This window comes from Oratosquilla oratoria, chromosome 6 (assembly GCF_046742065.1).
Source record: "Oratosquilla oratoria isolate Oo_2021 chromosome 6, ASM4674206v1, whole genome shotgun sequence".
Lineage (NCBI taxonomy): Eukaryota > Metazoa > Arthropoda > Malacostraca > Stomatopoda > Squillidae > Oratosquilla > Oratosquilla oratoria.
The window spans coordinates 51,831,001-51,841,000 of record NC_134782.1 but is presented as its reverse complement, the minus strand read 5'-3'; the positions used below and the strand labels follow the sequence as shown (position 1 = coordinate 51,841,000).

General features: G+C 38.3%; 1 protein-coding gene across 2 annotated transcripts in view; it reads left to right on the top strand.

Moving 5' to 3' along the window:
• Nucleotides 1-10,000, top strand: part of LOC143026176 (uncharacterized) — a 75,169-nt gene that overhangs the window by 45,467 nt on the left and 19,702 nt on the right. The gene's annotated exons all lie outside the window — the stretch shown is intronic.

Below are 10,000 nucleotides of genomic sequence, written 5' to 3'. Positions count from 1 at the left end.
ACTCGTGTTCTTGTCACACAGCCCTCGTTACTTCAGCCCAACACCCACTATCTTTACTCCACACTTCAATCACTCCTAAGCCTCCTGCGCACTTACTTATATGCATGTTCACCTTGGTCTTTGGACCTCGTGTTGCACTCGTGACCGACAGCTATTTCCCTCCCGGAAGAGAGCTCAGAGCTGGTATGACCGATCTATGGGTAATGCTGTGACCTTGCACGCACACACACACCCAACTCCCCGCTCATGAGAGTAGGAGTTACGACTCGAAGCGCAACGATACTTAAATTATTTCAGCCCTGGGCAGGATTCGAACCCGGACCGCCGTAGTGACAAATGTGTGTGTGTGTGTGTGTGTGTGTGTGTGTGTGTGTGTGTGTGTGTGTGTGTGTGTGTGTGTGTGTGTGTGTGTGTGTGTGTGTCCATGAATGCACAAATGCACCCACATTCACACACATATACACATATATATAACATAAGAATTTTAACATAATATCTATGGATTCGAGTGTAGCAATGCATTTTCAACATTAAATATATATCACCTAATTTACTAGCTACAATCAGTCTTTCAAGATTTCTCAGTCCAAATCTAGATTATTAGACTGTATACTTTGGAGTCACACAGAGTATCTATAAATAAATTGAGAAATATATCATCAGTTTCTATTTTGAAAAATATACATATATTACTTATACTCGTATATGTAATAAACCTGATGTTATAAAAAAGTATTTCTCAAAAATCAACCTTTAAACTTTACTTCGTTATTGTTTTGAGAATCACCAACAAGGCGAATATAAATCTACAAAAGAGCTTCACATCAATTACCTGCACCCAAATCACAAGTAATGTAATGCATTATTGAAAGCTGTTTTCATGCATAGTAATTAATTAGCTTTACTGTGAGCAAACGAAATCAATACTGGCATCTCTCTCTGGTAGGACTCATAAATAAATACACACACACAGACACGCACACACACACACACACACACATATATATATATATATATATATATATAGTGTGTGTGTGTGTGTGTGTGTGTGTGTGTGTGTGTGTGTGTGTGTGTGTGTGTGTGTGTGTGTGTGTGTGTGTGTGTGATTCATCATGATCTTGGTTCATATGTTGGACTCGTGATCGATAGTTATTAACCTCCCGGATATGAGCTCAGAGTTCGTATGACCGATCTATGGGTAATACTGTGACCTTACACGCACACACACACCCAACTCCCCGCCCACGTAAGTTGGAGTAACAACCCACAGCTCAGCGATACTAAAATTATTCCAGCTCTGGGCGCCGTAGTGGCAGCCGGGAGCTCTAACTACTGCGCCACGAGGGAGATGTGTGTGTGTGTGTGTGTGTGTATTCACTTGGTCTTTAGATCACGTGTTGGACTCGTGATCGACAGCTATTTCCCTCCTGGAAGAGAGCTCAGAGCTCGTAGGTCCGATGTGTGTGTGTGTGTGTGTGTGTGTGTGTGTGTGTGTGTGTGTGTGTGTGTGTGTGTGTGTGTGTGTGTGTGTGTGTGTGTGTGTGTGTGTGTGTGTGTGTGTGTGTGTGTGTGAAATAACGATAACAACAATTCTAATAATAGTAATAACAATAATAATAGTAATAATAACAATAACGATAACAAAACAATAATAATAATAATGATAATGATAATGATAATAACAACTGATAATAATAATAATAACAATAGTAATCTCATATCTAAAAGATTTTTTTTAAATCAAAACAAAAATCAACTATATGAATAAAGACACACACACACACAGAGAGAGAGAGAGAGAGAGAGAGAGAGAGAGAGAGAGAGAGAGAGAGAGAGAGAGAGAGAGAGAGAGAGAGAGAGAGAGAGAGAATGAGACACCTGCCGCGCAGATTCCACCTAAATAAGCCACACCCCTTTTTTATTCCCGACAAATAACGATAGCTTCTAAAGGATGCGCATTGGGTGAAAGAGGAGTCTGCATCCGTTGTAAGTAGGTTGTCATTGGCCAAGAGGTAAAATGAGGCGTGGCCTGTTTAGCCTGAGAACCACGAAAGGAGGTGATTACACCTTCTTTTGTGGTTATTAATACTTCTCGTCAGCGACATTGCCAACGCACGAAAGCTTTTGTCAAAGAGATAGAGAGGGGGAGAGAGAGAGAGAGAGAGAGAGAGAGAGAGAGAGAGAGAGAGAGAGAGAGAGAGAGAGAGAGAGATGGAGAGAGAGAGGAAGAGGGAGAGGAAGTACCCAAGTATACAAATTATATATATATATATATACATACATATTGTACATACATACATACATACATACATACATATATATATGTATATATATATATATATATATATATATATATATATATATATATATATATATATATATATATATACATGTGCCTTAGGTAATGAAAGTATCGACATACAAGAGGTATAAAACAATGTGACACCACATTTCAAAGAAAATGAAAGAATATAAAATAAGTAAGTACATGAATCTGTGGTTATGTATGATAAATTGGATAGTAGGAGACGGGACCCGACGAGCGTTACTCATTTCCTGTATACTACACACACACATATATATATATATGCATTTGCATATACACACGCACACACGTATATATATATATATATATATATATATATATATATATATATATATATATATATATATATATACATGTACAACACTGAATGGGTTCCAGGGAATAGATTTACACTTATGAACCACAATTCACTTTAATTCTAAGCCATCAACATCGAGGAACTTGAGGAGGCATACATGCAGAAATTGAAAAGTGATACAGCTAAGGACTCGATATATATATATATATATATATATATGTATATATATATATATTTATATATATATATATATATATGTATATATATATATATACATGTACAACACTGAATGGGTTCCAGTGAATAGATTTACATTTATGAACTACAATTCACTTTAATTGTACGCCATCAACATCGAGGAACTCGAGGAGGCATACATGCAGAAATTGAAAAGTGATACAGCCAAGGACTCGATATATATATATATATATATATATATATATATATATATACATATATACATATATATACATATATATATATATATATATATGTATATATATATATCAATATATATATATATATATATATATATATATATATATACATATATATACAGGAGGTGCTCAGAGGAGAGGGAGGGTGGGAGGGGTGTGGAGTGTATTTAGGGATGAAATGGGTGGGAGTGTTTTTATGCCTTTCGCTTTTTGGCTACCTCCCTTGAAAGGGGGAAAAAGCCTTGGTATATGTATGTATGTATGTATATATATATATATATATATATATATATATATATATATATATATATATATATATATATATATCGTATAAAAAAATTGTATAGCTGTGTCAACGCAAAAGCTATATATGATTTTAATTGTTGAATATGAATTATGTAAACTGTTGACATATGTCTCCTTTCACTCACCTTTCACCACTGTCACCCGCCTTTTTCCTTTTCGTCAATTTCTTCAGTTTCTCCCCCTTGTTTTACATGTTTGTTATCACTGTCTTTGTTCCCTATTGTTTCCTCAGTTATGGATATGTCCATTCACACATTATAGTCGGTAGGTCCTGTTGCCTCCAATCATTCTACTTTGTCAAGTTTTAGGCTATTAGTAATAATCTTCTCTTCAGGGGGATGAAAATTGTAGAATTTTTATTTTCTTTCTTCCGTTAATTCTTATAAAGCGTGCTTCTCTGAGGAACACTCAAGGAATACCCCGTGAGCTTTGCAGTGACGTAGTGATTTCTTTAGTCCAATGATCTTTAACTTTATATTTAAGATCCTCCCCAAAGGGCGTGATCTTACAATCGTAAACCAATTGAATTTTCTCCTCCTCCACCCTTTCACCAATCAGATTCGTTGTTACAAGTCTATATGGCAATATTGTTTACTCAAACAATCTCGAATCTCTGCATATCTCACTTATGTTACTAATACTTCTAAATCAGCAATTCATTCGGGCACCCGACTATTGTTTATAAACACAAAATGGAGAGCAAACATATGCAACTCACTCGCCTGCTGTCTGTATTGTTTATAAGCTCCTAAACCATGAAAATGTAATACCCGTCTTCTACCTTTCTTTCTACCACATTTTCTACCAGGCTCTTGTATCTCCTCCAAGAATTGCTTTTTGACTGTGGTAAATGAAGTTCCTAATAGACCAATGACTTCATAACATGATCTTCAGCAATTTCTTTTCCACGACTTTTTGAAATGAAGAAAAATATTCACTATAACGTCACGTCAACGTTCCCTCAGGCAAATCAGCCGCTTCGCATTGCTATTAATATTAACACCTTGTCCTTGTCGTCGGGAAATGAATATTCTCCCTCCCCCTTTCCCTCCCACGTGACCAATTTTTTTCTAACAATTAACGCAAGAGTCACTCTTCAGCATCCTTCCACCCAATTAGTCTCTTAACCGCAGATTTAAAAATGATGTTTTCTTCTCCGGGTCCAAGGCCCTTATTAGCATTGCTCAATTTTTTACCAATTTTCGTCAATTTCTTAAGAAAGTTAATTTCCTTTTTTCTCTGGCACTCCGCATCTAAGACGTATCTGTAGATGTCTTGGCTAAAATTAATCTCTCTCCACGACTTTACATATAAGGAGACGTTGAGAGAGAGAAAAGTCGAGGCAACCTTCCTAGGTTTTCTTCCTTTCAGGCTTTATTCCTTTATTGCAAAATGTGTCTGAGGGCAATGGCATGTCTCTCTCTCCCTCTCCCTCTCTCTCTCTCTCTCCTTCTTCTTATTATTATTCTTATTCTTTCTAGTTCTTCTTGTTTCTTTTTTGTTTTTTCATTTTCTCTTTCTTTTCTTTCCACTTTGCTTCTTTTTCTTATTCTTTTTTCTCATTTCCCCTTGTTTCTCCTTTTTTTATCCTTTCTCCTTATTTTCTTTAGTATGTGCTTCAATATATCTTGACCTTTTTTAGCAACTTTGATATGATCATCTTATATATATTTCCGATTTCTTATCTACTTATTCATTTATCTGTTTATTTACTTATTCATTTGTTTATTTATTTATTCACTTACCTATTTATTTATCTGTTTATTATATAATCAAGTGTAATGATCTCGGTAGTCTTCAAAAGGATCAATTTGAATTAATTTTTCAACGAGATCATTAACATCAATACTGTCTCTAATGTCATAAAAGAAAATCAGTGCGCACACACACACACACACACACACACACACACACACACACACACACACACACACACACACACACACACACACACAACCCCAGGTGCATTTTTTGAGTAAATATCAGATTTGTTCAAATGAATAGTATCATCATGGCTTTCAGATGGTCCTTCGATTTAGACCTAAATGAGCTCCGCAAAGTTGAATAAAACCGCCTGGACTCAGACCACAATCCTTGAAAAGAGTCTTCCTTATTGAAGATGAACCATGTAACTGAATAAAATCGTCTGACGTTGGCTAGAACAGAAGCAACAGATAGACGTCTGCATGGAGCATGTCCCCAAAATAAGTCTTAAAGAGAACACTCATTTAATTCTGGCTAGTGCCTAGTTTCTTTATTCAACTGTGTTTAAACCCGTCTCTAAAGCCCATACACTTAAAAGTGCAACCCTGAGGGGTTGTCATTCGGTCTCTAGACTGAGTCAAAGTTCCTCGTATTAATATCAATTCTCCAACGCTGTTTCACATACAGGGAACCGACAACCAGTTAATTCATATATCTTTACTCCTCTTCTTTCCCATCTTCCTCTTCTTCTTATTCTCATTAGCCAGTGACACAGAAAAAACTCTGTACAGAGAAACGTGTCCCACGGCTCGAGGACCGTTGCCTGCTGCTTTGAGACCACGGGTTATAGATGAGCAACCAGAGAGGTGGATAAAATCGGCTAGCGGTGAGAGAATCCGCAACATACGCAACCACGTCTCTGCTTGTCACACAAACAGTAACACCCTTGAACGGATTCTCTACCCCTATGCTGCCAAAGGGAACCACATACAACTGAATAAAATAGCCTGGCGGCAGGAGGAATAAAGGGATAAGTACCACACAGTACGTAAGGGGACAATCTCTTCTGACAATGTGACGTAACGTATAAGACCCGGTCCACCTTCCTTATTCTCAGGAGTACGTGCTGGCGACCGACAACATACAGGCAGACTTGATTGGTATAATCCTATCGATGGTTCTCAGAATCGCCAAGATATTTGGGACCTAGTTCTAGGATCAAGCTTTCCATTGTTTGCTTGATGAATTATAGGAAACTGATTTAGAATGTACACTAAATCTTGGCTCAGATATATAATATGTATATATATATATACATATATATATATATATATGTATATACAGTATATATATATACATATATATGGAAAAGGTGGAAAAAGAGAGTCACGGGTCTCGTTCCGAGTTTATTCCTGACCGGTTTCGCTTGTAGCTTCTTCAGCTACAAGAGAAACCGGTCAGGAATAAACTCGGAACGAGACCCGTGACTCTCTTTTTCCACCTTTTTCAACTTGCCACAATGTCTCTATATATATATATATATATATATATATATATATATATATATGTGTGTGTGTGTGTGTGTGTGTGTGTGTGTGTGTGTGTGTGTGTGTGTGTGTGTGTGTGTGTGAATGTCTGTGTGTGTGTGTTTGTATGTGCGTATGTGTGTGTGTGGGGGGGGGTATGCGTGGTTTGGGTGTGGGTGTGTGGATATGGGTGGGTGTGGGTGGGTTTTGGGTGTGTGGGTGTGGGTGGGTGTGGGTAGGTGGGTGGATATGGGTATGGGTGGGTGTGGATGGGTGTGGCTTGGGTGTGGCTGGGTGGGTGTAGCTAGGTGGGTGTGGATGTGTGTGTGTGTTTTAACGAGTACTAGATTTTTCATCTAGATTTTTTATGGAACTTCCAATTGCCAGAAATGAGGTAAAAAAAAAAAAAAAGTAGCAAAGTGACAAAGGTGCGTCTGAACTTTTTATTGAACGCTCACTCTTTACTCCGCCTACTTAGAAATAATGCTCAAGCCTTGTTTGCAAGAGCACTTACGTCAGAAAAAAACTCATGGAAGACAACGCTTGCTATCATGTCATAAAGCGATAGGGTGCGTAATCGCCTGTATATCCTTACACCTCCCCAACCCAGACACGTGACAAACTCTTTTGTCTCGTCCATCGAGAGGGCTATCACAACTCTTACTTGGGGGGGCAAGGCAACTGTATGGTTTTGTAATGGTGGCGTAGAATATTCCATGTGTGATGTATATACATATTTGTAATATTGTTTATCTATTATTGTATATTTAATGTACTATTGTCAGAACCAAGTGTTCATGTTTAGCGTGTATGTTTTTCCCGCCAAGTCTGTGCTTGGTGGCGTGGCTTGGCGTCGGAGTCAGTGTTGATTCAGCTTACGGAACGTACGCACGCTTGTTTCTGTGGTGCTTTGTAAAATTACATAAGAAGTTTTTTTTTCTATTAGTCATCCAATACAGTTTTTCACTATTTCGAAAACGTTATATGTAAAGTTTCACGATTTCGGAAAGATTAAGTACACGGTTTTACAGCTTCAGAAAAACAAATGTGTGGTTTTATAACTTTACAAAAAAAAACGTACGATTTTACAAAATTTAAAAAACAAAAGTTTTACAACTAAAGCATGAGTGTGAGGTTTTACAGTTTTGAAAATACAAGTTGTAAAGTCTAACAATTTTTGAATCACAACTGTGCGTTCTTTTAACATCAAAGATATAAGTGTAACAAATTCGGAGGCGTAAGTGTCTTGTTTTAGAACTTGGAAAATTGAAGTGCACGGTTTTACAGCTTATAAAAAGTAAATGTACGTAATTACAAATTCGAAAACACATGACTAATGCTTTTAAATTTTGAAAGTACAACTATGCGTTTTACAACGATTCAAAAGACCACCACGAAAACTGACAGCCAATACCAAACTCTGAAACCTGAGTAAATCCTCAGATCAATCTGTCATCAAAAAAATATTCAACTATTCAATTCTGTCGAAAAATAGATACATTGAAAAACACTACACGGTTATGTCAACCCAACAACTGCCTGATGTACATCGATGTAACTCAAATGCTTATGTTTATGAAGTTTCCACGGCCGGGTTGGCTAGTAATATAGTTCTTAATACTAATGCCAGACACCAAAGGTACAGTAGATCAGTGACGCATATGCAGTATGTATGCTAGCACCTAATCGGTATGGTCGAACTATTTACACTCATTTCAGACTTCATTCACATTCACAGCCATTCCAACAGACCAAAACTTTACATGTAGCGTTTCTCACCTTATACACACACACAACCTTACCAAGCCGGATTAGACTACCGTGGTGAGGTAGTACAGAGGCTGTATCGTCCCTCAGGGGATAGACCGACGGTCCTGCACGGCTGAAATGCACAAGTACACTATAGGAATCGACTATATTGACAACCTCATCCTTAAGGGAACATAAAAGTCATGATCCTCTTGAGCCGGGACGATTTTGTTCGGCTAAGCGATGGGCATGGGATCTAATCGAGGTCGAAGTCAATCAAGACCTTGTTCTCTCGCTTTAGCTGTTCTTGGCCAGAAGAGAACGTATAATGTTCGTCACTATGACGGAAAGGTTCATTGCAACGTTGCAAAAAAGTGGCTGGACACAAAGAAGTTCATCTGAATTTCAGTCCCACCGTGATAAACGACTTCATTCTTCGAACTTCCTGCTCCATGATTTCATCTGGTCTAATCTGATCTGACTTGGTCTGGCATTATCCTGGTCTGACATGATCTATCCTGGTCTGATATGGTCTATTTTGGTCTGATCTGGTCTGACATCCTCTAACCTGGCCTGACCTATGCTGGCGTGGTCTCAACTGGTCTAATCTGGCCTGACATGGTCTAACCTAGGCTGACCTGGGTTGACTTGATCCAACTCGGCTTAACCTAAGCTGACCTAGTCTAACTCAGCTTAACCTGGTCTGACCTAGTCTAACTCAGCTTAACCTGAGTTGACCTAGTCTAACTCAGCTTAACCTGAGTTGACCTAGTCTAACTTAGCTTAACCTGGTCTGATGTGGATTGACCCGGGCGGGACGAAAACTGCGCCTTTAACGGCCTAACCAGGGTCACATGCATTATGCATCTCTGGTCGCGCGTATCAAATAATTCATTCATTTTTCTAAACGTTTCGTTCTTTCACTCTCCTCTTTCGATCTGGTGTTTGACCTCTATTTTTTTTTCTTTCTTCTGCGTTTCTTTTCTTTTCGATAAGTACGAGCATTTCATCGATTTTGGAAAATAATAAAAAACCACCATTTTCTTCGATGTTTCCGAATGACACAAGCACCAGACCCTGACCAAACCAAAGTCTAAACAAGAGCAGGACAGTTCCCTTCGGAAATAAAAAGAGAAAATAATATGGCGTTATGAAGAGTTATACAGTATATTCATTCTATCTCAACACTCGAGGTGGATTGGTTGGCATCTTGCGCGCCTCGAGCGCGTAATCGAATACGTCAATAAATCAATGCACAAGCGAATAGATAAACGAGATGGATTGATAAACAATTGATCAAGTAGACATGAGCGTGTTTCGTGGTGGTGTCTATGTACTGTGAAAACCGTAGTAACGTCTCTCATAAAGGTTTCTGTAGAATCAAATAGTTTACTCAAGTTTGTCTCCTTAAGAGACAAACCTTGGTGGAAGAGAGAGACAAAGGAGACGCCCATTGAATCCATGGCTAGGGCAAGTGGATCAAACCGGTCGAGAGTGGGGAGGGAGGGTGTCTGCATGGAAGCTTGATCAGAGAGAACGTGGGAACGGGCGCCGCTGTGGAAGTGAACCAATGCGCTCCTTCTCGTATACCCCAATTGATGAAGACGAATGTGGTTTGATTCCATATTCACATGTATCAAAACCGGATTAACTT